This window comes from Chiloscyllium punctatum, chromosome 27, assembly GCF_047496795.1.
Source record: "Chiloscyllium punctatum isolate Juve2018m chromosome 27, sChiPun1.3, whole genome shotgun sequence".
In the NCBI taxonomy this organism is placed as follows: domain Eukaryota; kingdom Metazoa; phylum Chordata; class Chondrichthyes; order Orectolobiformes; family Hemiscylliidae; genus Chiloscyllium; species Chiloscyllium punctatum.
In genome coordinates, this window is record NC_092765.1 from 84,452,357 (window position 1) to 84,479,351 (window position 26,995).

Sequence of the window (26,995 nt, forward strand, 5' to 3'; positions counted from 1 at the left end):
ATCAAAGAGGAGCCTTGAGTTTTGTGCTGAGCAGCACGACCAATGTTTATTCAGAGCTCCTTACTAATGCATGATGGAAGAGTTCCCTCTCTGGAATTTTGTAGCTCCCCCAGCCAAGTCCAGCATTTGGATGTGTTTCTTTCAGACGTTCCACTAATATTTCCCCCCTGACCCAATCTCCTGGTTTCGCGACGTCAGCTCCCTTTCCCAGTATCTGATTCTCTGTCCGTCTGCAACTTCCCCTCTCAGCTCATGCAGTTGCTTTGTCAGTCCTTTCACAAATTGTTTCACCCTATCCTTGCCATTGTACATCTCCTGCCCTCCCACTACCATACCCCCTGGCAGCTGCATAGTCCAAATTCAAAGGGGGATTGCTCAGTTCCCTTTGCTGGGGTTGACGTCAGTTTCATTAGGATTGTGGGGAGTACCCTAACCCATCCCTTCCTGTCTCTGTCAGGGCCTTAGTCAGACTAGATTTCAGTGTCTGCTTCATTCCTTCTACAGTCCCTGAGCTCTGGGGGTGGTATGTGAGATGGGATTTCTGCTCAGTACCAAACAGGCCACAGAGCTGCTTAACTTCGTTTCCTGGAACATGCGTCCCTTGGTCAGAATCTTCAGGGGAATGCTTCTACCCACTGAGTAAACCTGTTTATTAAGACCCAGCAGGATTCCCTTCCCTGGGAATGGGATGGGGGTGTATGTAAAATCCATCTGTAATTGTTCCCGTGGGCCCCAGGGTCCCTGCGGCTGTCTCCATTTTATCCTGATTCTCTTCCCTGGCTCACACTGTGTACAGACCACACCCCTTCGACAAAACCTTCTTGTTCCAGAACACCCCTGTAGTTGATCATCCGATATTGCATTTTATCCTGCTCAATATGGGCCAGCCCATGATATGTTTTTAATCATGTTTGTCTTGTACAGTGGCATTGCTGGATCATCCTATGTCCTATTACTGCCCCACCCTTTTCCCATTCCTGTTTCTCCTGCTATGGGACTGTTTCTGGAAATGTCTTGAAACCTTCCTTTCTCGCTTCTGTAGCTACTGCCACTGCATCCTCCTCAAATGTCTGCACTGTTTCAGTAAGTATGTTCACCCATGCTCACCAACTACCCCGTTGGTGTGGGGTTTCTACATTCCTGTGAGCTCTAATCTTCATTATTGCTGCTTCACTGAGAAAGTTAGCTGCTTCCACTAACTCTGTGACCTGTTCTTCATGCTCAATGTGGCCCCCAGACAGGGCGATATACCTTCACCGAGCCCAGTCATGAACTATACCAATGGCATGCTGACTGTGTGCATTTTGTCTCCCTCACCCCTGGTTAATGTCCACGCTTCTGCCAGGGCTCCTGATGGTTCTCTAGTTCTGGATAATTCCTCACAAAATTCCCACAATAATTAAATAATCCTAAAGTTTGCCTGATCCCTTTACGGTGTGTGGGTAGATAATTTTATAATCATAGTTTTTATTCCTGCTGGGACTGTTCCCTCTCCCTTCCTGATTTGATCTCCCCAATATGATGTCCCAGTTCCGTCTCTCCCTACCTTCCCAGTTGCACTCTCTGTGTGTTAATTTTAAGCCTGGCCTGGCTAACCTGATCCAATACTCTGTATAATATCTGGATATGTTCTTTCTCACCGCTTGAGGTGATGAGGTGTTGGTAAGATCAGTGTGACGAAATCCATCAAACACACATCGGTGAGATATACTGAAATATTGCGGGATCCCTGAGATAATAGCGTCCTGGTGGACTGTTCTCCTCGGTCAGTAATCACCACTCTCTTCTGCAATTCAATGTCCAAAGGTATTGACCCAGACTATTTCCAGCTTCTGTCAATCTATCACTGTCACAATTACTGCCTCCTCAGCCCTAGCTTTGATGAGATCCCATTTGTATGGGGAGTGAGAGGGCTCTCGATCTCTACAGAGTCGATAGATAACAACCCACTTTCCCGTCTGAGTTACGCACACTGCTGAGTGGGTCCGAACTATAACCCACTAGATTCTCTGACTGTCCCATTCTCCCTGCAATGTAGCTGCTCCGGAGAGGTTGCCTTTCGTTTTCTTTCTGTCCCAGTCCTGGCCGGAGCATCCCCATGTTTAAATTCGGGTGTTGACGTCAATAGTTGCCATTTTAGAATAAATAGGAGCAACTCCCAGAATGCTCTCTTCTAGAGTGTCACACCTCCATATATGAATACATTTTGTCACACTCCTGGTCGACATTGGGGCAGGTTTGCTTCATCCAGCTTCCTTGGTAACCTCTCCGACTGCTCTCATTTTAGTAATTGAGGGGGTGAGGGGTAAATCCTTATCGGTAACTGACAAAGATGCTCTGGTGTTAGAATCATGCAAGTGTTGGCCCCTTAACAGCACGTCAATGAATATTCATGGGCTATGCATATACCTACATGAACACAGGCCACTCACAATATGAACACCTATCTCCCTCTCTCTGCCTACATTTCTTGTCTATGTGCCCTTTCCTGCTTCCCTTGTCACATTGTGGGTCTGATTACACTCCCTGTACTGCAGCTATTCCCCTGTGTTTCTGTGTTTGCCTCAGCTCTCATGGCCCAATTCAGAATGTGGTTAGAATTATCTCCCACTGCGAGTCCCATGTTTATAATTATAGTTAAATAGGGTCCCATGTCATCTTTTAAATGCATCAAACCTATTTCATCATCACAGGTTGGGGTTTGGTAATCCCCCGTGGCCCTTACACACCTCAGGCTTCCTCTCTGTATGATCCTCGATATTACCCTTGGTTCCCTGAGTCACCAAGGTTATTTTAGCCCATTCAGCCTGTCCCCTCCCCAGTGTGTCCCTGCAAAATCTGTAAATGCCTGGCGCCATGGATCAGCTGTACTCTGGGGGGAACCGGCTCGCACCCCATCCTCTCATTGCAGGTGCAGTTTCTGCTGTACACTTCAGGGCATCTTGGGCCGAGGGAGGGTCCGTGCATCATCTTCGGTGAGACTGTGTACCTCTACTAATTCATCCATATTGTCCCAATAAGGCCCACTATTACCATTTCTCTATCAGGCTGGGTGTTCATTGACCAACATCTGTCATTCAGCGGGTGAACGGTTCAGGTTTGGTTTCTGTCAGTTCCCTTTGTTGCTCCCTACTATCTAAGTTGAGCTTTGATGCCCAATGGTGCCATAGGCAGGGCCTTCTGGACCTTACAGGGCGGTGGGTCATCCCATCCATTGCCGTCCCTCTGTCCATACGTGGGCGCTTCACCATCTAACCCATTCCAGTCAGTGTCACCATCCTCACTGCTTTCTGAGGAGAGCGGGCCACTAGGTACCTCCTCCCCACTGTAACTACCACCTGGCGCTTTGGCTTTAAGGCCTCACGTCTGAGAGCTACCACCTTCACTTGTTCCTGTTTCCCATAATAATTCAACACATCCTGTAATTCCTGGTTTAAAACAGAGCAAAATGTGAATTTGGTTTTACTTGAAATATTATTAATTTGACATTCACTTTACATATCTATAAAGGTGAAAATTCTACTTTGATTATTTAAGTGAATTTAACGGGATCATACAATGAAAACAACAGATAATCAACGACAATGAACGAACTGAGTAATATGTGATATTTTGTACAAATTCTTGCAATGAAAATTCAATTTTATTTAATGTTTGTCACCCATTACACCATGGGCGTTCTTATTAGGGAATAAAGTAATGGAAGGATATCAGAGAAAATAAATAGACTTTAATTTTAGCTTCACTGCAATAATGAACCAAAACAATATTTGGAAATATGGTTGAACTACATAACAAAGTTTCCAGTGTCATTATTGACATGAAAACTATTTTAGTTTGCAAGTCGTTTTGCTCTAAGAATAATTGGAAATGAATGGTGATTTGGAAAACACCATTTAAAATATATTATGAAGAGAATAATCAAATACATTTTTTGGAGGAAATTAGGAATGGAAATACATATATATTCATTGATATTAATAGTTTTAAAGTGTTGAGAAGTTGACTGGCATTATTTTAATTGAGAGAGGCTGCATGATTATAAAGACTAATTCGCCATTTTCATTGCACTGTTGGTTTCACTAGAATCTGTTGTGGTCTAAGCTCTTGTTGTGTGCAATGGACTGTCACTAATAGCTTAATTAACCTGCCAGTCCCTGATCAGGTTTCCTTTGTCTGTCAGTGAGCAACACACCTCCTTTTGTGAGGGGAAATAAGTGGCAGTTCACACTGAGAATGGTTTCTAGCACACGCCATCAGCAGGGAAGGGTTTTTTCTAAAGATTTCCAATCTCTATCTACAAATCTGATTTGTCAGTTTGTGGAGGATTCAGCCCCTCTGTTCTGAGCTGTTTTTATACAAGCAGTTGGTTCATTATGTCTTTGCCAATAATGTTGTTTACTTTTCCCTTTTACTGTGATGCTGCAGGTTCGGATATTCTGTGAGTCGATAATGTTCAGTAACTGAACATTGAATGATTTTGTCTCTAACAGAGCAGTGGCCTTGTTTTCAGCTAATTATTCACTTTCCATATCCTGGTTGTATTGAATGTTCCAGAACCAGACTCTGAGCAATGTTTCCATTCACCTGTGTTGGATTCACTGCCAGCCACATGGTCAGTCAGTTTCAGCAGTTTGAATTCAATAATCATCTAGAATTATGAGTCTATTGATGAAATTATTCTCGATTGTCAGGAAACATCCAACTCGGTCACTGATGTCCTTTAGGGAATGAAGCTGCCATCCCTACTTGATCTAGTCTACATGTGACCCCTGACCCCCAGCAATGTGGTTGACTCTTACTTGCCCTCTGGATAATAAATGCTGCCCATAGCCAGTGGCACCTACATCCAGTGAATGAATTTTCAACAAAGCTCTTAGTCCTGTGTCATGTGAGAAAGAAGCAGAAGGTGAAGTTTCAGCCCCTCAAGTCCACTCCATCATTTAATAAGGCCAGGCCTGATCTGTTAGTGATTTGTGTTCCATCTTCCCCCAACGTCCCTGAACAAGAACCTATCAACCTGTATCTTAAAATACTCAGTGAGCCCACCTTCTGGGGCAGAGATTTTCAAAGTTGCACAGCCGTCTGAGAGGAAATAAATCTCCTCATCTCTGTCCTGAAAGGGTGAAACTAATTTTAAAGCAGTTCTCTCGAGTTCATGTATGACCCACAAGAGGAAACATCCTTTCCACATTCTCCTTAACAAACCATTCAGGATCTTAGACACTTCAGTCATGTCATCCCTCACTCTCCCAAACTCTGCCTGAAACAACCTACCTCATATAACCAAAAAGAATGGCAGAGAGAGATCAAGAAAAGTTGTTAGAAAATTTGTTGTTGCCTAAAAGGTACTTGTTCTGTTTGTAGAGATTGCATTGTAATTGAAGTAACCAGTTAATGAAAATTTACTGACAAAATATTTTAAGTGGAGTTGCTGCTGGTGATGGAAATGCTGCTGGTTGGTATAAGAGAGGGCTGGGGTGAATACTGTACTGATGAGAAAGTTGAACAAGGTAACCTTTTATCTTTGTCAATAAGAAGAGGCAGAGATTGCAGCTAGGACAGCGTTGGAGCTGTTTTGATCTTGCAGACATTATTTTAATATTTATTTGATGTGATTTGGTTGTCACTGGCTGGGCCCAGCATTTATTGCCCGTCCCTAGTTACCCTTGAGAAATTGGTGCTGAGCTGTCTTCTTGACCCGCTGCAGTCTACCTGCTTGGGTTGACCCACAATACCATTGGGGTGGGGATTTCCAGGACATTCATCCACCGACAGTGAAGGAATGGCAATATATTCCCAAGTCAGGGTGGGTTAGTACCTTGGAGGGAAACTTGAAGGTAGTTGTATTTCCATCTAGCTGCTGCCTTTGTCCTTCGAGATAGAAATGGCCATTGGTTCCTTGAGTGTTGTTAGGGCGGCACTAATCCAGGCAAGTGGGGAGTATTCCATCACACTCCTGACTTGTGCCTGGTAGCTGTTGGGCAGTCTTTCAGGAGCCAGGAGTTGAATTACTCTTGTAGCCACTGTGTTTGTGTGGTGAGACCAATTCAGTTTCTGATCAATGATTATTCCCAGGATAATGTTGATAGTGGGTGTTCAGTGATGGTGGTTAGGTCATTTCTTATACGTGATGGTCGCAGCCTGCATTTGTGTGGCATGTATGTTACTTGCCCCTTGTCAGCCCAAACCTGGATATTGTCCAGATCTTGTTGTTCTTGTGGTTGGACTGCTTCAGTACCTGTGGAGTTAATTGGTTATCAATGTTCAATAATTACAAAATTATGCAAATTCCTTTTTCTATCAAATGTCATGGACTGTATCTTGTAGTCACTCTGATATTAACTTTCGTTATCTCCTTATTTTCTTCCTAATTCAGACACAAATGTTTGAACATTGATCAGGATAAAATTAAATAATTTAAAAAACATCCGTTTCTACATGTAAACTAATTGAATGAAATACATTCCTTCTGTATTGTCTGCATTTTGAACAAAAGTCATTTCTTTTCAATAATTACTGACTGGCTCATTTATTGTCCTCAATCCATCAATCCAGCTGTTATATTTTAGTCTTCAGTTTACCGATCTTAATGATGTCTAATCAACATCAGAGCAAAGTGCTTTTAAAATGTTGAGTCAACTTATTTGTTCTGATTACAACATTTATTATGAATTCATTATCCTTATAATACTTACAGAATAATTTGTTTGTCTTTCTAACAGGTATAGTCAGATCCATATTTTAATTTAATCCATTGTTTCATTTAATCCATTGTAACAATACTATTGTTTTCAGGTCAAGTATCCCACAATGGAACCAATGATTTTGCACCCAACATGCTTTGAAAACTGACTTTTGCTCATTTGAATAATCGCAGTAATCTCAGCCTTATAAATTCAGAGAACTGTAATTACTTTTCACTGCAATGATTGCTGTTCATGTCTACACATTGCACAGTCACATAGCAACATTAAATATCTCCTTCTTTAAAGTGCACTGATATATATTCAAAAATCTATGTGTTACTAATATGTAACTATTGTTCAGTTCAGTAAGGGGCATAAATATGCAATAATAGCTCAGTACGTGAACTGATGTGAATATATTGCAGTGTACAAACTCACAATCATTGTGAAAATCAATTTTTATTTTAACCATGGAAACACAGTTGAAGTAATTCAATTATATTTCACTTTAATGCTCGCATTCATTGTATTTCTAATCACAATAAGAGTGAACTATTTCATGTGACACTATTATTTAAAATTCATGTCACTTTTTTATGGACACAAAATAGAATTAATACCCGTTTTTGCTTTCCTTTACCTATCACAGTTAAGTTTGAATTGTAGAAAGTTAGACTGATGCAGCACTGAAACAGGCCATTCAGCCGAACTTGGCATTCCGGCCAGGTTTCCGAAACTAAACTAGTCCCATTTTCCTGTGTTTGTCCCATATCCCTCTGGATGTTTTCTATCGATGTAACTGTCTGAAAGTCTTTTAGATGTTGTAATTGTACCAGCCGCTGGCTTTCCTGTCACAGCTCATCTCAATATGCCAAACACACGTTGTGAAAATAGTTGCCCCTCAGATCCCTTTTAAAACTTTCCCCCTCACCTTAATAACATTCATACTTTAATCAGTGACCTGAAGCAAATAAATTCAAGATATTGTGACCATTATAATCAACAACAGATACAAGTTGAGAAAATGTTGGATTGAAAAGTAATTCAATTGACACTTAGATATTTTCTAATCAACTCTGAGGTGCTTTGACACATCTCTGTTTAAGGTAGGAATTGAACGCCTGCCTCATGGTCTATTAGTACAGACATTACCAGAACCCTCCATAATGTTCCCATGCAGTAAGGGCAGGACTATAATCACATACTTACTGTGGTTACTCACAGGGAAAACTGCTCAGATATTTATGGTGATAATTGGACTAGGATTATATTAGACACTTCCAGTGTGTAATGGATAAAAAAGAATTCCTAATTTCTAATAATGATGGAACGAAGCGACAATGATCTTAAATAAATATAAGTCTCATGATAATCAAATAATTCAATATGTTTGAAGCAGTTATTCATATACATAAATTAACATTGACCTGCTTTGTAACGCACATGAATTGGAAATAAATATAATTCAACGTGACTACTCAGCGAAAGACAACTTTCCTCAGTTTCACAAAATTGTGATTTCTAAGAATTCAAGATTTATTGTAAAAGAATAGATCAACCATTTGTTAATTCAGGTTTGTGTACACAAGAAACACATGAAATTTAATTAATATTTAATATGAAAAATTGTTAGCTCTTTTGTAATAATCAGAAATATAGAAATGTTAGCATTGAAGCGAAAAACAATCAGTACAAGAACGCAAAACACTGTGGATGCTGGAACTCAGAAACAAAATCAGTAATTGCTGGAAAACAACACAGCACGTCTGGCAGCATCTGTGGGAAGCATTCAGTGTTAATACTTTGGGTCCAGTGACCCTTCCTCAGAATGTATTTTTGCTCACAGCCAAATCAATCCAACTAAGCTTCCATACTGAAAATTATTTTGCTAAGATTAAGAGATTCTAGAATGCAATATTGTTTGTCAGTTGATGTATTGAGCAATTGTTTCACATCGACAGCTGGATATATTGCATTTAAACAATGATTACCAGTTAAGCATTAGCAATAATTAGTTTTAAAATGGCTGAAACCAAATTTAAGGTTGATAAGAAAATCCTTATTGCAATGTAATTGTGCAGTATATCTGAAAAGACTGAAATATTGAAGTAAAAATTAATTAGCCATCTCTTAATTGATAAGGCTGATTAATAATCTTTCCATTAATACGAGAATTCAAATGAAAGAGAATGAGATAGTTACTATGAGTGTTGGGTGAGAAAACTCTGGTTGATTGCAGGTGTGTTGACCTGAAAAGAGTGTTAATATTTCATTGTGATACTGGCACTAAGAAATAATGGATTCAACTAAAATGTGAATCTCATGATGGTGTGAGAATTGAAATGACAATCAAATAATAATTAATGTTAGAACTCAACACTTAAAATGATTCAATATTTTCAAAGCAGTTTGTACTGGATATTCATTGAGATCAGTAAACTGAGAATTAAAATATTGGGTTAATTTAAAACAAAAATCACAACTTCAGAGATTATTCATCAGAATTGTTTTGTCATTGAAAAAAACACATTTATTCAAGAAATTTACCTCATTTTCTGTCTTTTTCCCACAGGAATCTGTACTGGAACCCTTCTGGTTACGATACAAATATATAGAAGTGACATGAATTAAAACCTAATTGGGTGAGTTAAAAAGCTTGCAGATGATACAAAGTTCAGTGCAGTTGTGAATAATGTAGAAGGTTCTCAAAGAATGCAACAGGAAAAAGATAAACTGCAGCTATGGGCAGAGAAATTAAAGGTAAAGCTTAATCCATACAAGTGTGAGGTTTCACACTTTGGGAGCTCAAATATTAAGGAAAAGTAGATAGTTAATGGCAGGACCCTGAACAGCTTTGTTGTTCAAAGGGATGTTGGCGTTCAAGACCATGGCTGCCTGAAAGTGTCCATGCAAGTAGATAAGGTGGTAAGGAAGGCAAATGGCATGCTTGCCTTTATTGGTCAGGGAACTGGTTACAAGAGTCAGGATATCATTTTGCAACTTTGTAAGACTTTGGTTCAGGCAAACTTAAAGTATTGTATTCACTTCTGTTCGCCACATTTCAGGAAGGGTATGGAGGCTTTGGAGATGGAACAGAGGGCGTTTACCAGGATGCTGCCTGGATTTGGAGAGGCTGCTTTTTTTGTGGAGTGGCGGTGGCTGAGGGCAAGAATTGATTGAAGTCTACGCAATCATGAGATACATAGCTAGGGTTGTCAGTCAGGAAGTTTCTTCCCAGAGTTGAAACGTCAAAACGTCAGGCATGCATTTAAGGTTGTTGGGGGGAAGTTCGAGGGGCATGTGAGGGGCATTTACGATTTACACAGGGAGTGGTAGGTATCTGGAATTAACTTCAATGGTTGGTGGTGGAGGCAGATACATTAAGGCTATTTAATGTTCATTTAGATAATTTGGACGGATATGAACCAAGGATAGGCAGAAGGGGTGAGTTTCGTTTGCGTTATATTCAGCACAACGTTACGGGCCAAAGGACCCATTCCTGTGCTGCACAGATCTTTCAGAGAAAACTAATACCTCACTCATATGACATTTAATCTAATCAGTATTTAGCCACTGGTGTCAGAAATAGGAAGAAAATAAGTAGAGAACGAACTTGACTATAATCTAAAGATAGAGTCAATGACATTTACAGAGGTAATGTTTTGTTTTTTTTTAATTATAAGATTAATAACTTTGGAGATGTGTTGAAAATGTTTGCAGTTACTGATGTGCTGAGCCAAAATTACCCTTTTTAAATTGAAGATTGGACTAGAAACCTGTTAGAAAACTTGAAAATATTCAGTAAGGTGTGATGCGCATCATGATTTAATCCATTGATTATTACTGCCAATACTACAATAAAAAAAATTCAGCTCTACACCAAAAAGCATCAACTTTCCATCCAATGCTCATTGGAAATATTGGAATACTACTCATTTCAACAATCAAAGTAATCACAGCCTCATCGATTAAGAGATATCTAATGACATTTCACCAATAATTACTGTTTATTTCGACACATTGCTTGTTCAAACGGCAATGTGTAGTTTCTCGTTAATATTCAGTTCACTGACAGCATGTTAATGATTTAGTTATTGCTAATATCTAACCATTGATCAATCCAGTCAGGGATAGAAAAGTGGAAATATGGCTCAGTACATCAACTGATGGAAAGATATTGCAGTGTTCACTCTGCCAATTATTGTGAATATCGATGTATCTTTTGATTTGATTTGATTATATTTTTCTTCAACACAAAGATTTATTGTAATTCTGATCACAGTAAGATTATTTAAATTTGTGACTTTTTTGTAAACAAAAAAATAGAATTTACAGGCGTTTGCTCTTTCCTTTATCAATCAGAATACATTTGGAATTGTTGCAAGTTATATATTTGTGGAAGGAAGAGAAGATGTCTGCAGCTGAATAGTCACAGTGAATGACCTTTTCTTCCGATTCCGTCCGACTGCTAAACATTCTCATTTTCTTTTTCTTGATAAGAAAAACTGCTTTAAACGTATTCAGCAGTTGTATTTTATAAGAATTTGCAATAACCTCATGATATGTCGATTTATCTTTCTTCCCATTATTCTGATATTAATTTGTAAGTAAGAGCATATGTGCTTAGTACCATTATTATAGTGAATTACTATTTCATTCTCAGTCCATTACACAGAAACAGTCTAATTAATACCCAGCCCAATTATCAGAATGAACACTGGTTAATTTTCTTTGAGGAATCCCATTGCTTATAATCCCAACCTTCGTTGTTGGGACGATAATGAAAGGCACTTGTGTATCTCTAGTCGTGTCTCTCCTAAGAGACCAGATAACCAGATGCAGAGCCATAGCCTTTAACGCTAGTGCTTATAAATAAACCTGTTGGGCTATAACCTGGTGTCATGTGATTTTTAACTTTGTCCACTCTAGTCCAATCCTGAGATCTCCAAATTACTGTTGCACAAAGGAATTCTCGTAATTTTTAAAAGAAAATATGACTTTAATTAAGATCTTACCACACGATTATTAATCACTTCCTATATTCTTAAAATATAGTTGTAATTGAAAAAAAATGCTCACTGAACACGGCACACACAGCTACACAAATGTCTTCCTGGTCATCTAATTACTGCTCCAGAGAAAATCCTGAGTAAGTATCTTTTTGTTTCTGAGAACAAGAACCACAATAAACATTTGGTGAGCAGTTCCATCCAATAAATGCACTTGATTTCTTACATATCACTTCAGTAATTGCACACGAAATATTTCACTAAAACCAATAACAATGCTTTATTACAAATGAACGAGGACGCTAACGTCAGCATACAAAGCAGATTTCCAATCCAGTTGAAGTATCACAAAATAAAATAATGTATTTTGACTTAGTACAACCAGTAGGTGAAAACATTTTGAGCTTGCACCTTAAAAATCTGTACCTGCTTATTCAGAGAAAATAATGAAAGATGGCACTGTAAATTTATTTTGACTTTCACTCATGAAAATACTCATGTGAATCGCTTCTCATTTTCTTCCTAGTGCTGATAAAAATGTCGAAATATTTACAATAAGAAAACTTTAGGAATAATAAGAGTGTTCTTTGCAAGAACGACATGAAGATGTTCAAGGTCCTCGAATTCCTGTTGAGTAGAATACCGTTCATAAGGGTCTTACTGTCTCGCCCCGATGGTTTTTGTGACTGGTGACTGATGCGTTTTCAAATCATGTGCACTGCTGAAGGATTTTTTTTAATTTTCAATTTGTTATGAGCAAAAAAACTGCTTTGAACATGTTGATTTACTTTTTTTACTCCAAAGTTATTCATCAATGTACAATCATCACAAAATTATGGAAGTTCCCTGTATCTTACGTTCACTGTCATACGTACTTTCACTATCTACTTATTAACTTCCTACTTCTGACAGGAATGTCGAAACATTGGTCATGATCAAAAGTATATAAATTAAAAGTACGTCTCAAGAAGCAAACGAATGGATGGTAATATGTCATTCTTGTAATCCTGCATGTTTGACCCAAAAACAATTCTGCTGAATAATAACTGAATTGCTGATTTTTGTGAATCCATAAAGCTAGCCATTATATTGTATTCCTCAGTTTACCGAACTTAATGAATATCCAATAATCATCACAGCAAAGTACTTTTAGAATATTAAATCAATTTCTTTTTTCAGATTATAATGTTATTTTTTCAGTCACTACCATTACGATAATTGCACAATTATTGGAGTTAATCTTTCTAACAAATATCGTGAGAATCGCATTTTAATTGCATCAATTGTTTCTGAGTACGAACCCTACAATATAAAAATCAATTTACTGTTCAGCTGAACAATCCCATAATGGAATCAATGACTTCCCATTCAATGCCTCAAAGTAAATATTTGATGATTGCTTATTTGAATGATCACGGTAATCTCAGCCTGAAGCGTTCAGAAAACTGTAATTACTTTTCATTAGAATAATTCCTGGTCGTTTCTCCACATTGTTCAGTCAAATAATCAACTAAGATTTCTCAGTAATCTTAAATTAACTGATAGAATTTTGACAATCCAATTGCTGCTATTATCTAATCATTGTTCAATGTAATTCAGGGTATATCTGTGGAATTATGGCTCATGCATGAAATAATATAAAGATTTGCAGTGTGTGTTGTAAATATCAATTTTTATTTTAACCCGAGCAAAAGTTGAATTGATTTAATTATGTTTCGCTTACAAGTTAACATTTACTGTATTTATAAACACGATACAAGTTAATCATTTTTCATGGAACAAAATCATTTAAAATTCTTGTGACGTTTTGAAGTACAACAAAAGGAGCTAACATCTCTATTTTTCCATGAAATAGTCACAGTACATTTTGAACTTAGGGAATTTGAACATTTTGGGAAAGAAGGGAAGTTGTCTTCAGATGATTAGTCGTATTGTGTGACTAATTCATTTATTTTCCTATTCATTTATGTTGCAAAAGCATTTTAATTTTCTTTTTATTCTGTGAAATCTTGCTTTGAACATATGGAACTATTTTATTGATTTTTGTTCATCAGTGTACAATGATCAAATGATTAGGCTTTTTTCCCTATCATGGATCTTCATGAGATTCATATTTAATTAAAGTCATCATTGCTTTGTTACAACTTTACTGTAAATTACTAATTCATTTTGTCAGTTCATTACACACAGGAAATATGTAATTAATTCCCATACAAATTATTACAATAAACATCTGATTTGTTTTCATTTGTGTTGCCACAGTAAGCATGTGACTATGGTCCTACCCTTCCGGGGGTGGGGACATTATGAAGGGTCCGTGTGGAGCTCTGACAGTGTCTCGACGACAAGATCAGAAGGAATGATTTCAATTCCCACCTTCAGCAGAGATGTGTCAGAGCAGCTCCAAATATTCATGACAAAATACCTGACATAAATTGAACCGCTTTTAAAACAACATGAAATATACTTCAATCTGCTGTGCATTTTAATCATCACCATATCTATTACTTATTTTCTTCAGGTCACTAATAAAACGTATCATATCTCCTAGCTCAACATTCCTTGAAAAAGTAATTGAGAATGTTGCAATCTTAAAGTTGCAAAAGTCTAAGAAATGATACACACTAATTTATTTTTCTCTGTTTGAAAGAACCTAGTTCAGACATTTCAACCACATGAATCCTTATTCTCCAGTGTTATAAAGATGAAAAAATAAACAGTCAAAATTCCTCTTCAGCAAAATAACCAAATGCAACTTCATATTATTCATTGGTCAGTTGACCACCTACAATTTTAACTAAATATTGCAATTCATCTAAATATTGTTATGTGCTTTGAACAAATTAAATTTCTTATTATTATTCATTCTTGAATTATCAGGAATTTGTTTTTATTTTCCATCCACCAATGCATAATTCATAAGATTGATATACTTTCAAAATATCGACGTGTTCATTTGAACCTTTAATTTGTCTCTCTCTCTCACTTATCTCACTTCATGCATGATAGCTTCAATGCATTTTGCTAATTAACTCTACGAAACCTAAAAATGTTGTTGACTTTACTTCTTTTGTACGCAAGAAAACAATGTAGGTACACTCATTTGTTCTTAGCTCAAATAACACTAAATTTTAAATTATTCAAAAGACGACACTGGGGGAGAAAGAACGATTCTTCATCTCAAATATCACATTAAATGACACTTTTTCAAATCAATACAAAATGATTTGTATTTTAATTTCATAAGAAAAAAAAAACTTTGGAAATGTTAGAATCTGTTTCTTTTACTTCCAGTATTAGTTGTCAATGAACAATAATCACGTAATTATCAGTCATTTTGTGCAAAGTAGTTTTCTGTACCAAATGTCATTTATTTGACCTTTTGTTCACAATAGTACTCATTTTCCTGGTCTAATTATTTTCTTCCTTATTCTGACATAGATGTCTAAACATTTATCACGAAAAATTTTAAAAATAAACATGACTCAACAAAAAAACCCAATGTTGAACTGTGTCAATTGTTGCTGAGTATTTTTTAGAATTATTAAAGCGACTTTTTATATATTAATTTTCTGTTTATCAATCTTAATTATGACACAATCGACGTCAGAGCAAAGTGCTTTCAAAATATTAAGTTAATTTATCTATCAATATTCTTGAAACAATCAACAATTACAATAATTACACAGCATGTTGTGCTTGTTACGAAGTCTAAGTTAATGTGTTATTAATATTTTCTATATTTCTTATTGTGAATGCTACAATATAAAAACCTGTTTGGTCGGGCCAATACACCCAGAAAAGACCAATAACTGCCCTTGCGACATCCTTTGTAAACATCTGACTTTTGCTCATTTGAAAGATCACAGTCATCACAGTCATTGATATTCAGAGAACACCAGTTACTTTACACTGCAATATTTCTCTTCATTTCTGCACATTACTCAGTGGAATAGTAAGATGAGATACCTCATTATTCTTAAATTCATTAATAGTAGTTTTAAAATCAATTTGTTGCTAATAGCAAATAATTGTTCAATTGGGCAAAGAATGTAAGTGTGGAATTATGGTTCCGTGTAATAACTATTGCAAGGACTTAGCAATGTAGAATCTCTCAATCATTGTGAAATTGGCTTTTCATTTTAAACTTGGAAATACTTCTGAAATGATTTGATAATAATTCACTTCAATGTTAACATTTATTGTGCTTCTAATCACAATAATCGTTGAATATTTTTCTTGTGCACAATTATTTAAATTCCGATGAATTTTTTTGAAGTACACAAAAAAAGGATTGACATCTTTCTTGTTTCATTAAACAATCACGGGAAATGGTGGCATCTTAGAAATCAGACATTTTCAGAAACAATGAAAGTTGTTTCAGCTGAATAGTCCCATTGACTGACCAAGTCATCATTTTGTTCCAATTTACGTGTAGAACAAAAAAAAATTACGTTGCATTTTATAAAATGAGAAACTATTATGAACATGTAGAATGATTGTATTCATTTTTATTTATCAATTTACAGTAATCACACAAATCTGTCAAGTTGTCATTCCACGAATTATCATAAAATCATTTTTAATTAAGACATCTGTTAATGCCCATCATTATTGTAAATTACTATTTAATTTTAAGTGCATTATACATAGGATCCATCCATTTAATTCTAATCCAATTATCACAATAAACATCTGATTATTTTTCACTTGAATAACCACAGTGAGCATGTGATTGTAGACCTGCCCAGCCTGGTTGGGAACATTATGAAGGAATGTTGTGCAGCGCTGATAGTGTCTCTGTTACCAGACCAGGAGGTACAGTTTCAATTCCCACCTTGCACAGAGTTGTGTCAGAGCAGCTCTGAATGTTGATTAGAAAATATCTAAGAATCAAATGAATTGCCTTTCAATTCAATATTAGATGTGCTTCCATCTGTTGTTCATTCCAATAATCACAGTATTTGCTATTTATTTTCTTCAGGTCACTAATAACAGAATGTATCTAATTCCACTCAATCAATATTCGTTGAAAAATGTTTGAGAATATTGCAGTCATACAGATTAAATATACAAAGTAATGATATTAATTTATTTTATTTTGTTCTGAAGAGCTGAGTTCAAACAGTACATAGAACTTCATGCTCCAGTGCTATAAAAATGAGGAGAAAAAATACATTTCTTGTTCAGTCAAATAAACAAATGCCAATTCTTTTTATTTATCAATTTTTAATTATTGATGTTTATGAATTGTGTGAAATTTGTTTTTCATTTTCCACTCAACTATTTATATTGAATGTGAGATTGAACTGCTGTGAAAATATCCAAGTGCATTCATTTGAAATTTGACTTTGCATATTTATCAATGTGGGATATATATAAAGCAGTGTTACTTCTGCAATCATAATTGTTTACTCAAGGTAAATGAACTCGCACCAGTTTATAATTGTTTCAGCCAAGAGCTGAGTTAACAAGAATGAAAACTATGTGAAGGAAATATATTATTGCTTTTGTATTAGCTAAAATGTGCATACAAGAATGAAATGTGTCTGCAAATAATGGTAGATGTTATAGACAAATAGTCAAGGTGCTGTGAGGGGTGGGGGGGGGGAAGGTTAAGCTAGATATGCCTGTACAAACAGTTACAAGCATCTGTTTCCCGCTTCAGCAGGAAGAAAATAACACCATCAAAAGATCATAAGGCTCGGTGTAAATAAAGAATAAAAAGAAATTATACTTTGGTTAGCACGGAAATAGATGGCAGTGAAGAAGGATAAATAACAATAAGACCACAGAGGGAGGTGGTCAAACGGCCTTGTGAGACCAGAGATAAACATTTTGTCAGGGACGAGGCTGGATGAGTTCAGAGATAAACAGCCGGTTTAGATTAGAAATAGTTGTAAACAGGAAAGGAGCAATGGGAGGAGGGCAGAGTAACGAATTACATAAATATTGTGTACTCGTCAAATTCAGTGTGTGCGTGTGCCTTGTGGACAGTGGACACCACACCCCTCTTGCAATAGTGTAATAAATGACATTACTGAAACTGGTCTTGTTCCGGACTGAAGTTATTGAAGTGACTGAACTTCATTTCTCACAATCACTTATCTCATTTATTGCATGATGTCAGAAGTGTATTTTGCTCAGCAATTCTATCAACTACTTATAACGTCTAATCTTAAATAAGATCCTTAACACCCAATTATCAATCTATTCCTAATTCATGTAAATATCTCAATTTTCTTGAAGTCAATGTTCACACAAAACAGTGCACATAAAGCGACACAAAGGTATTCATCATCAGCTGATTACTGTTCAGTGGAATAACCTGAGTATCTTATTGTTCCTGAGACTAATGACAACAGTAAGCATTTGTTTACTAGTCCATGCAGTAAGTGCATTTGATATCTAATATTTCAGTTCAGTCGTTAATGAAAATGTTTGTTGTTTAAACCAATAATTCTAATTTATCATGGATATTGACTGTAATACAATAACACTGGAAACATTTTTTAAAAATATTCTAACAATCTTTAAGCTCCTCTTCTGTTGTGTGTGTGCAAGAGACAATTCAAATTATAACCATTTTTGTTGCAAATTCAACAAACGCTACATTTTGAATTTATGAACTTCTTACAGTTTTGCAAAAAGGTTAGTCTTCACTGTATGTCATATTAAAAGACTGCTTTTTCCAAAGATGCGTGCTACAAAATGATTATTGCTTTCATTGTATTGTAAGAAAAGAAGTGTTGAATTTTTTTGTTGTTTCAATTATAACATTATTCATTATTGTACAATAATGACACAATTATTACAATCGCTTTATATACCACCCAGCAGTGACTTCATTGTTTGTTTATTTTCATGCTCATTTTCATGATCTATTAATTCTCTTCCTAATTCTGACACTTTGATTATAATATTAATCAACGTGCCATCTCTACAAGGAATCCAGTGGAAAGAAATTCGCAATTTGTATATTGCATATATTTTTGAGTTCAGAAAAGAATTTTGTTCAATAATTACTGAATGTCTCATTTTTTCTTTAATACGTAAAGCTAGCTACTATGTTTTATTCCTTAGTTCACTGATCTTAATAAATATTCAATAGACATCACAGCAAAGTGCTTTTGAAATATTGAATCATGTTAGTTCTTCATATGCATTGCAGTGTACAATCTCTCATTCATTGTAACAATCAATATTTATTTTACCTGTTGAAACATAGTTGTATTAATGTAAATATATTTCACTTCAATGCTAACAATTAAGACTTAAGCATTTTTCATGCAACAAAATCCATTGAAAAAGCATCAGCATCTCTTTATTATTTCATTAAACAATGACAATAAATTTTGAATTTTTGAAAGTTGAACATTTTTAGAAAGAAGGAATGTTGTCTTCAGTTAAATGTTCGCATTGAATGACTTCTTCACAATATCTGCTGTTTATTCTCTTTTCGGGTTCCCAAGAAAAGAAATTAACTAGTTCTGCTGGTTCTAAATTCCTGAAAAATATTTGAGAATGTCGTGGTCTTAAAGTTGAAAAGACTAAGTGATCGCTAGTGATTAGTTTTTTGTTCGAAAGAGCTTGATTCAAACATTTCGGACATTCACATTGTTATTCTGCCGTGTTACAAGGAGAGAAAACAAGTTGCTTTCTTCATCTGTAAAGTAAACATATGCCACTTCCAATTATTCATTATTCAGCTAATTACCTACATTTGTTATTAAAAATTGCAATTCATCTAAATATTGGAATGACATTTGATCAAATTAAATTTCTAATTATTTTTCATTCGTGAATTGTTGGAGTTTTTTTTGTTTTCCATTCATCTATTCGTATTGAATGTAAATTTTATGTGCTTTGACAATAGCGGAGGGTGTTTATTTGAAATTTGACTTTGCATACCTCTCACTGATTTTACTTATTGCATATAGTTGCACAGGGGCTCAGTCATTAACACTGCTACCTCACAGTGCTAGGGATCTCGGTTTGATCCAATCCTGGGGTAACTGTCTTTGTGTAATTTGCCCATTCTCTCCAAGTCTATGTGACTTTGCTGTGGTTTCCTCCCACAATCCAAAGACGTGCAGGTTAGGTGAGCTGGCCATGCTAAATTGCACATTGTGTTCAGGGATGTGTATATTAGTCAGCAGTAAATTTAGAGGAATATGGTTGAGAAAGTGTTTGGCTGGGTTATTCTTTGGAGGGTTATTTTTTTCAATAAAATGACCTGTTACCACACTGTGCTAACAGTGATTCTACAATAGTTTAATTGCGTTTCTCTAAACAATTCTAACTTTTTAAAAGTTGACTTTAGTTAATACCTTTAACACTTGATTTTCAGTGTTCCTAAATCTTGTAAAATATCTCAATATTTTTGAAATCATTGCTCACACAAAACACTAAACATGAGGCCACACAAAGGTCTTCATGACCATCTAATTACTGTTCAGTGGAATAATCAGAATAACGATCTGATTGTTCCTGAGATCAATCCCCACTGCCACAGTAAGGATCTGGTTATCATTCCCTCCAATAAATGCAGAAGTTGTCCTCTGGTATTTCAGTTCAGTAATTACACACGATACTGGTTGTTCAAAGCAGTGGTTATTCTTTATTATGAATGGCAAAGGATTCTAACGGAAGATGTGTTCATATGTCCTAATGTGTTGCATGATCACAAACAATTTTCAGTCCAAATATTGCACAAAAAAAGTGTAAATTTAGTTTTGTTCAACTGCCGAGGCGAACATTTTCAATTCATGTCCATTACAAATATTTGGAGAAAGTGAGGAAAGTAGATGCTGGAAATCAGAGTCAAGAATGTGGTGCTGGAATAGCACAGAATGTCAGGCAGCATCTGAGGAGCAGGAGAAACCATGTTTCAGGCATAAGCCTTCATCAGGAGTCTCCGGCTCTATGGATGCTGCCTGGTCTGCTGTGCTTTTCCACCTCCACACTTTTGACAGAAAAAATATTTGCTTATTTGGAGCAAATACTTTCTGTTTCCTCTGTAATTTAAATTTACTGTGCTTTCTATTCACTCAAGTTCTCATTTTAATAGCTCCTCGTTTTCTTCTTAATCTGATACAAATCTCAAAACTCCGGGCACAATAAAAGCGATATGAATTATAAATTAGCATCTGGACAAGAGAACCAATGAACAGCTACATAGACCTCTTGAACAACAAAGATATTAGAATGAAAAAGCAATGCCTTCCAAAAAAAAATCTCTGTACGTCTGTATCCTTTTTCAATTCAATAATCCTGCAAATAGCTTATAATTGCCCGTTGATCTCTCTTAATGACTATCTATCAATGTCATTGTAAACCACTGATAAAATTGAAACATTTTATTTGTTAAAATGCAAAGATTCATTCTCAATTCGTTATTACAACAATGAGTGAACCATATTTTATCTGTCCACTAAGGTCAAGTGACCTGTGGCCCATAATTGAACATTGTAAATATTCCTACAGTTGGGGAAAGCAGAGCTAAAAAGGTCAAACTAAAGGAAACAGTAGACAAAGTAACCAGCTCCAGAAAACAGTGGAAAGCCCGGTCAAAGAGCTCACAAAGGTTCGGGAGACCCTGTTACAACCAGCCCAAGAGCTGTGTTTTGGAGAGGTTGAAGCAGACTTCCTGGCACCTTGACTTCCAGTCAGTGCCTGAACATTAGACACCTCACTTGAGAATGATGACAAGTGAAGGGTGTTTGCACGAAACCCATTGAATGCTTAGAATCCAGAATTTTGGTAAAATGTTGTGAAATATTTCCCAGATCATGGAAATCAGTTCAACATTATTGAAATCAAAGTACTTGTAATGGTCTTCAAGACCACCTAATTACTGTTCGGTGAAAAACACTTTGTACGTGCCTTATTGTTCTCAGGATGAATAATCATAGCAAACATCACAGTCTCACCAGATCCAAACATATGTAAGAGACATCTTATTATAATTTACACACTTCATCTTTCCCAGATTATTGATAACACCTTATTACTTATGCCTGAGGATACTACGTGTAACATGTATCGAGATGAAGCAAGTCCTGAATATAGGATTTTTTTTCTGATAGATTGCCAATCCAAAAATTATGATAAAAATGATATTGTGGTTCATTACATTGTCAACAGATGCCCATTAAACGTATTTAACCATTTATTCAGAGACAATATTGAAACAAATACGTTGATAAATGCTGTTGACTGCACGCTTCTGTGAAAATAAATCTTCCTTATTGACATATGTTCATTATAATTCTGACTCAAATGTCTAAATATTGATGATATGAAAAATTGCGTTAATTAAATACAATGCAGAATTTGTTCTTATTATATATTATATTTCTCCAGAAGGTAGAGAAACCAAGTATAGAAATCTTGAAGATCTGAGAATTTTGAATGACAAACCATTTCTGATCAACGTTCACTGAATGTCTAATGTCTTTCCATGTCATCATGCAAGAATTTGCATTCTCAGCTGACAGATGAAGAAATATCTAGTCAACATCAGAGCAAATCCATTTGGAAATATTGAATCATTTATTTTGCCAAAGTTCTAAAATTAATTATCAATTCATTGCCAATCCAAAAAACACATAGTAATTCAGTTTAGGTTTTGTAACAAACATCGTGAAATTCACATTTTAATTTAATCCAATATTTCTTAGTGTCAATATTAAAAAAAAATAGTTCTCTTCTTCCAGGATAACACAAACTAATTAATGATTCCCTATCCAATACTCACAGATAATATCTGTTCCCTTCTCATTTGAATGTTCACAGAAATCATTGTATTAATATTCGGACTTACATATTAAGAGACGTCTGATTATTTTACACTCCAATAAATGCTGTTCATTTTTACACATGACGGGCATCTATATGAGATTTCTAATCATTTTTAAGTTTGCTATGAAATGTTTTTAATGTTAATTGTTGCTTATATCTAATATTGAAGAATTATCAAATCCAGTATATCTAGCTTTAAGTGTGAAATTAAGGCTCAGTAACGTAAACGTATTGCATTGTACAGAAACCAATGGCAGCGAATGGTGATTTTTATTTCAATACTTGAATCTTAGTTGATTTGCTGTTGTGGGCATGGCCTGCCCCCACCTGGAATAGAATGGTCCATATTGGCTCATACAAAATGCCTGGCAATCAAAAACAGGCAGCCTACCTTAGAATTAAAATACAAGGTGTCAGGGGGTGATAAACTAGACTATAATTCTGTTCCAGCCTTAAATTAAAAGAAAGCACACTACCAATGGACCTACTCCAACGCCAGGACTACAGCATTACAAACATTTCTTGATAAGAGCATGCCGATATACAGACAAATGACCAATCCTGATCTTCATAAATGAAAGTATAATTGTCCCAGTAAATGAATAAACAGCAGCTGCAGGGTGCAGCCCAGTTAACTCACTAAGCAGCTATCATAACAACAGAAGAGTTCATTTGTCAGATATAGTTATTATTTTACAGTTACTCAAAATATTAAACATAGGTTCTAATTACAGATTCTTGAGTATAATAGGGGAAATTTGCAACATAGGTTTGATATATGTAACCAATGCCTACTAAAAACATTATGGAAAAGCATTTAGACAGAGATTTGAAGTTAGCTAATTTTAGGAATTAACTTCACGGCATGATGTTGACTGCTCATTAATTTTAAAGTTCAGACAGAAAGAGTAGCTGTATAATTGTACACAATATAACAAACTTTATAACACAAGTCATATTACTAATGCAAGTAAGCTAAAATCAACTGTCTTTTCTATTTCTTTGTACATATATAATTAAGACTGTGAACAATATGAGAAGTAATTGGCTTAGATAAAATAAAATTAAATGAATGGCAGAACTCAAAATGTCTCAACTGATAAGGTATCCTGAGATGCCCGAGGGAGTTCAGGTATAACTTTGGAATCTAAGTCAATAAGATGCATGGAAAGATCCCAAAGGAATCTCGGGATGTCCATGAGAATGCCCATCTGCGATTATGTGTTTCAACTGGGAGGCTAGATGAGGAGGGAAGGGCTGTAATCACATTGCATGTGGCCATTGTGATGCAGAAAGTCCATAAAAATGCTGCTTTTTAACTGTACATGTTACAGTGTGTTATGGGTCTCCCTTCCGAGAGTGGCATCGGGGGACGATCCCTTCATTAACTGGTTGCTGCATGATTAAACATGTTCCACATGCCTGAGCTCAGATTGCCTCCTGAGTCCTCATTCCCTGCCAGGTGAAAACAATTCTACAGCTATGATGACATTTCAATTCAATACAAATATTTATTGTGAAATTATTATATTCAGAGTGATATAATTTTCATAATAAAATTGCATTATATTTACTTTTTTGGTGTACAAGAAAACATTTCGATTATATCCATTTGTTCTTTCGTTCAACCAACACTAAGTTTTAAATTATTGTAAAGACTACAAAGGGGGAAACGGGAACGTGTCTTCAGCTCAAATGTCATATGAAATGACTGTTTCCTTTTTTCAAACAAATTGCCCTCCAAAATGATTTTTATTTTTAAATCATTATATGAAAAAAATTGCTTGAAAATGTTGACAATTCTCCTTTTCCTCCCATATTAGATGTCAGTGAACAATAATCACACAATTATGAGAATTTCTTTCTGTATCAAATGTCAATGACCCTGTATTTTGTTCACAATAATAGTCACTTTCATGGCCTAATTCTTTTCCTCCTAATTCTGAAATAAATATCAAAACATTTATTGTGGTAAAAATTACATCAACAATATTCACATGACTCTTCAAGAAAACTATTGGAACCATATAAATCTTGCATTGCCTGCAATTTTAAACAATTTTTTTTTCAATTGCTGCGGAATGATTTTTTTCACATCATCCAGCTAAGTTTTATGCTTTAATTTTCAGTTCCTTAATCTTAATGAATATCCAATCAATATCAGAGCAAAGTGTTTTCAAAATATTAAGTCAATTCATCTGTCAGGATTCCAAAAGCAATTATCAATTACAATAATTGCACAGCAATTTAACATAGACTTGGTAAAAATGCAGTGTTTTTAAAAAAATGTCATTCATTATTGCTTATTGTCAATGCTACTATATTAATACCTATTTGTTCAGGCCCATGCACATACCAAACGACCAATAATATTCCTTGCAAAATTCTTTGTAAATGTCTGATTTTTGCTCAGGTGAAATGTAACGATTATCTCAGCCTTTGAAATTCAGAGAGCTCCAATTCCTTTTCCCTGCAATATTACTCTTCATTTCTACATATTACTCAGTCTAATATCAAGATGAGATATCTCATTATTCTCAAATTCACGAATATATATTTTTAAAAATCCCTTTGTTGCTAATATATCTTATATCTAATAATTGTGCAATCCAGTAAGGGCTACAAATGTGGAATTATGCTTCTGTACAATAAATACTGCAAGGACATTGCAATGTACAATCTCTCAATCATTGTGAATATTGCATTTATTTTAAACTTGGAAACATCTTTGAATTGATTTGATTATAATTTATTTCGATGCTGACAAATACTGTATATCCAATCACAATATCAGTAGACTATTTGAAGGTATCATCATCCATTCCAATAGTCACAGTATCTGCTATATACTTTCTTCTGGTCACTCATAGCAAAATGTATCTAATTCCACTCAATCAAGATTCCTCAGAAAATATTTCAAAATGTTACAGTCATAAAGCTGAAATATACAAAGTCATGAGAGTCATTCATTTTCTGTTGTTCTGTAGATCTTAGTTAAAACAGCACAGAATTTTATGCTCCAGTGCTATGTATATGAGAAACGATCCATTAATTCTCAGTAAAATAAACAAATGCCACTTGCTATTATTTATCAATTTTTAATTATTGGTCAGTTTATGAATTGTGTGAGATTTGTTTTTAGCTTTCCAGTTATCTATTTATATTGAATGTGATAATGAAATGGTGTGAAAATATCAGGGTGTGTTCATTTGAAAGTTCAATTTGCATATCTCTCACTTATCCCGTTGATTGCATGGTGGTTTAAGAACGTTTCACACAGCGATCCTCGAAAAAAATCAAAACCTGTCTGATTTTAAATCATATCATTCACACCCAATTATCAATCTGTTCCTAATTCATGCAAATATCTCAATTTTATCGAACTTAATGTTCACACTAAACAATACACATCAAGCAACAGAAAGACTTCCATCACGATCTGATTCTTGTTCAGTAGAATAACCTGAGGAAGTAACTTATTGCTCCTGAAACCTATGATAACAGTAAACAATTGCTTACTATTCCATGCAACAAGTGCAATTGACATCTTCTATTTCAGTTCAGTAGTTAAAGATGATTTATGTTGCTTAAAACAATGCTTCTACTTTATTACTTATATTGACTGTAATGCAATCATGCAAACAACAAATGTTTGTCATTCTAAAAATCTTTAAGTTTACTTATTTTAAATTTGTGTCAAGAGATATTTCAAATTATAACCATATTTTTTGTATAATTCAGCAAAGCTAAATTTTGAATTTGGGAAAATATCCATTTTTGCAAAATGGAAGTAGTTTTCAATTTATATAACACATTAAATGACTTTTTTTTCAAAATCACACGCTCTGCAAAATGATTATTGGTTTCATTTAATTGTAAGAAAAGAACTGTTTTGAACATGTTGATTCTTTTTGTCTTTTCTATTCCAACATTATTAATCACTGTACAATAATGAACAATTATTATAATTCCTTTATGTACCAAATGTCATTGACTGCATCATTTGTTCACTTTCATGCTCACTTTCATTATCTATGAACTTTCTTCCAAATTCTGACACAAATGTCTGAACTCTGATCATAATATTAATTATCTCAATTAAAATAACATGTCTCTTTGATAAAACCATTTGATAGAAATTCATGTTTCTTGTGTTCCCTTCATTTATTAGTAAAGCAAGAAAAAACTTTTCTGTAATCACTGAATGGCTCATTTTTTCTTCAATTCATAAAGGTAGTTATTATATTTTATTCCACAATTTACCAATTTTAATAAATATCCAATCAACATAACAGCAAAGTATTTTTGAAATATTGAATCATTTTAATTGCTCATATAACAACATTATCAAGTCATTGTCATGATAATAATTGTGCAATTATTTAAGAAAGTGTTTTGAACAAGTAAAGTGAGACTCACATTTTAATTTAACCAATTGTTTCTGAGTACCAACACTGCAATATGAAACTTTATTTTAAGGTCAAGTTTCCCACA

General features: G+C 35.1%; 1 long non-coding RNA gene across 1 annotated transcript in view; it reads right to left on the reverse strand.

Annotated features, from left to right (window-relative positions):
- Nucleotides 1–18,823: 18,823 nt before the first annotated feature.
- Nucleotides 18,824–26,995, reverse strand: part of LOC140453724 (uncharacterized) — a 47,264-nt gene continuing 39,092 nt past the window's right edge. Inside the window, exon 2 of the long non-coding RNA XR_011952474.1 lies at nucleotides 18,824–19,205. This is a non-coding gene — a long non-coding RNA (uncharacterized lncRNA). The remainder of the gene's footprint in view (nucleotides 19,206–26,995) is intronic.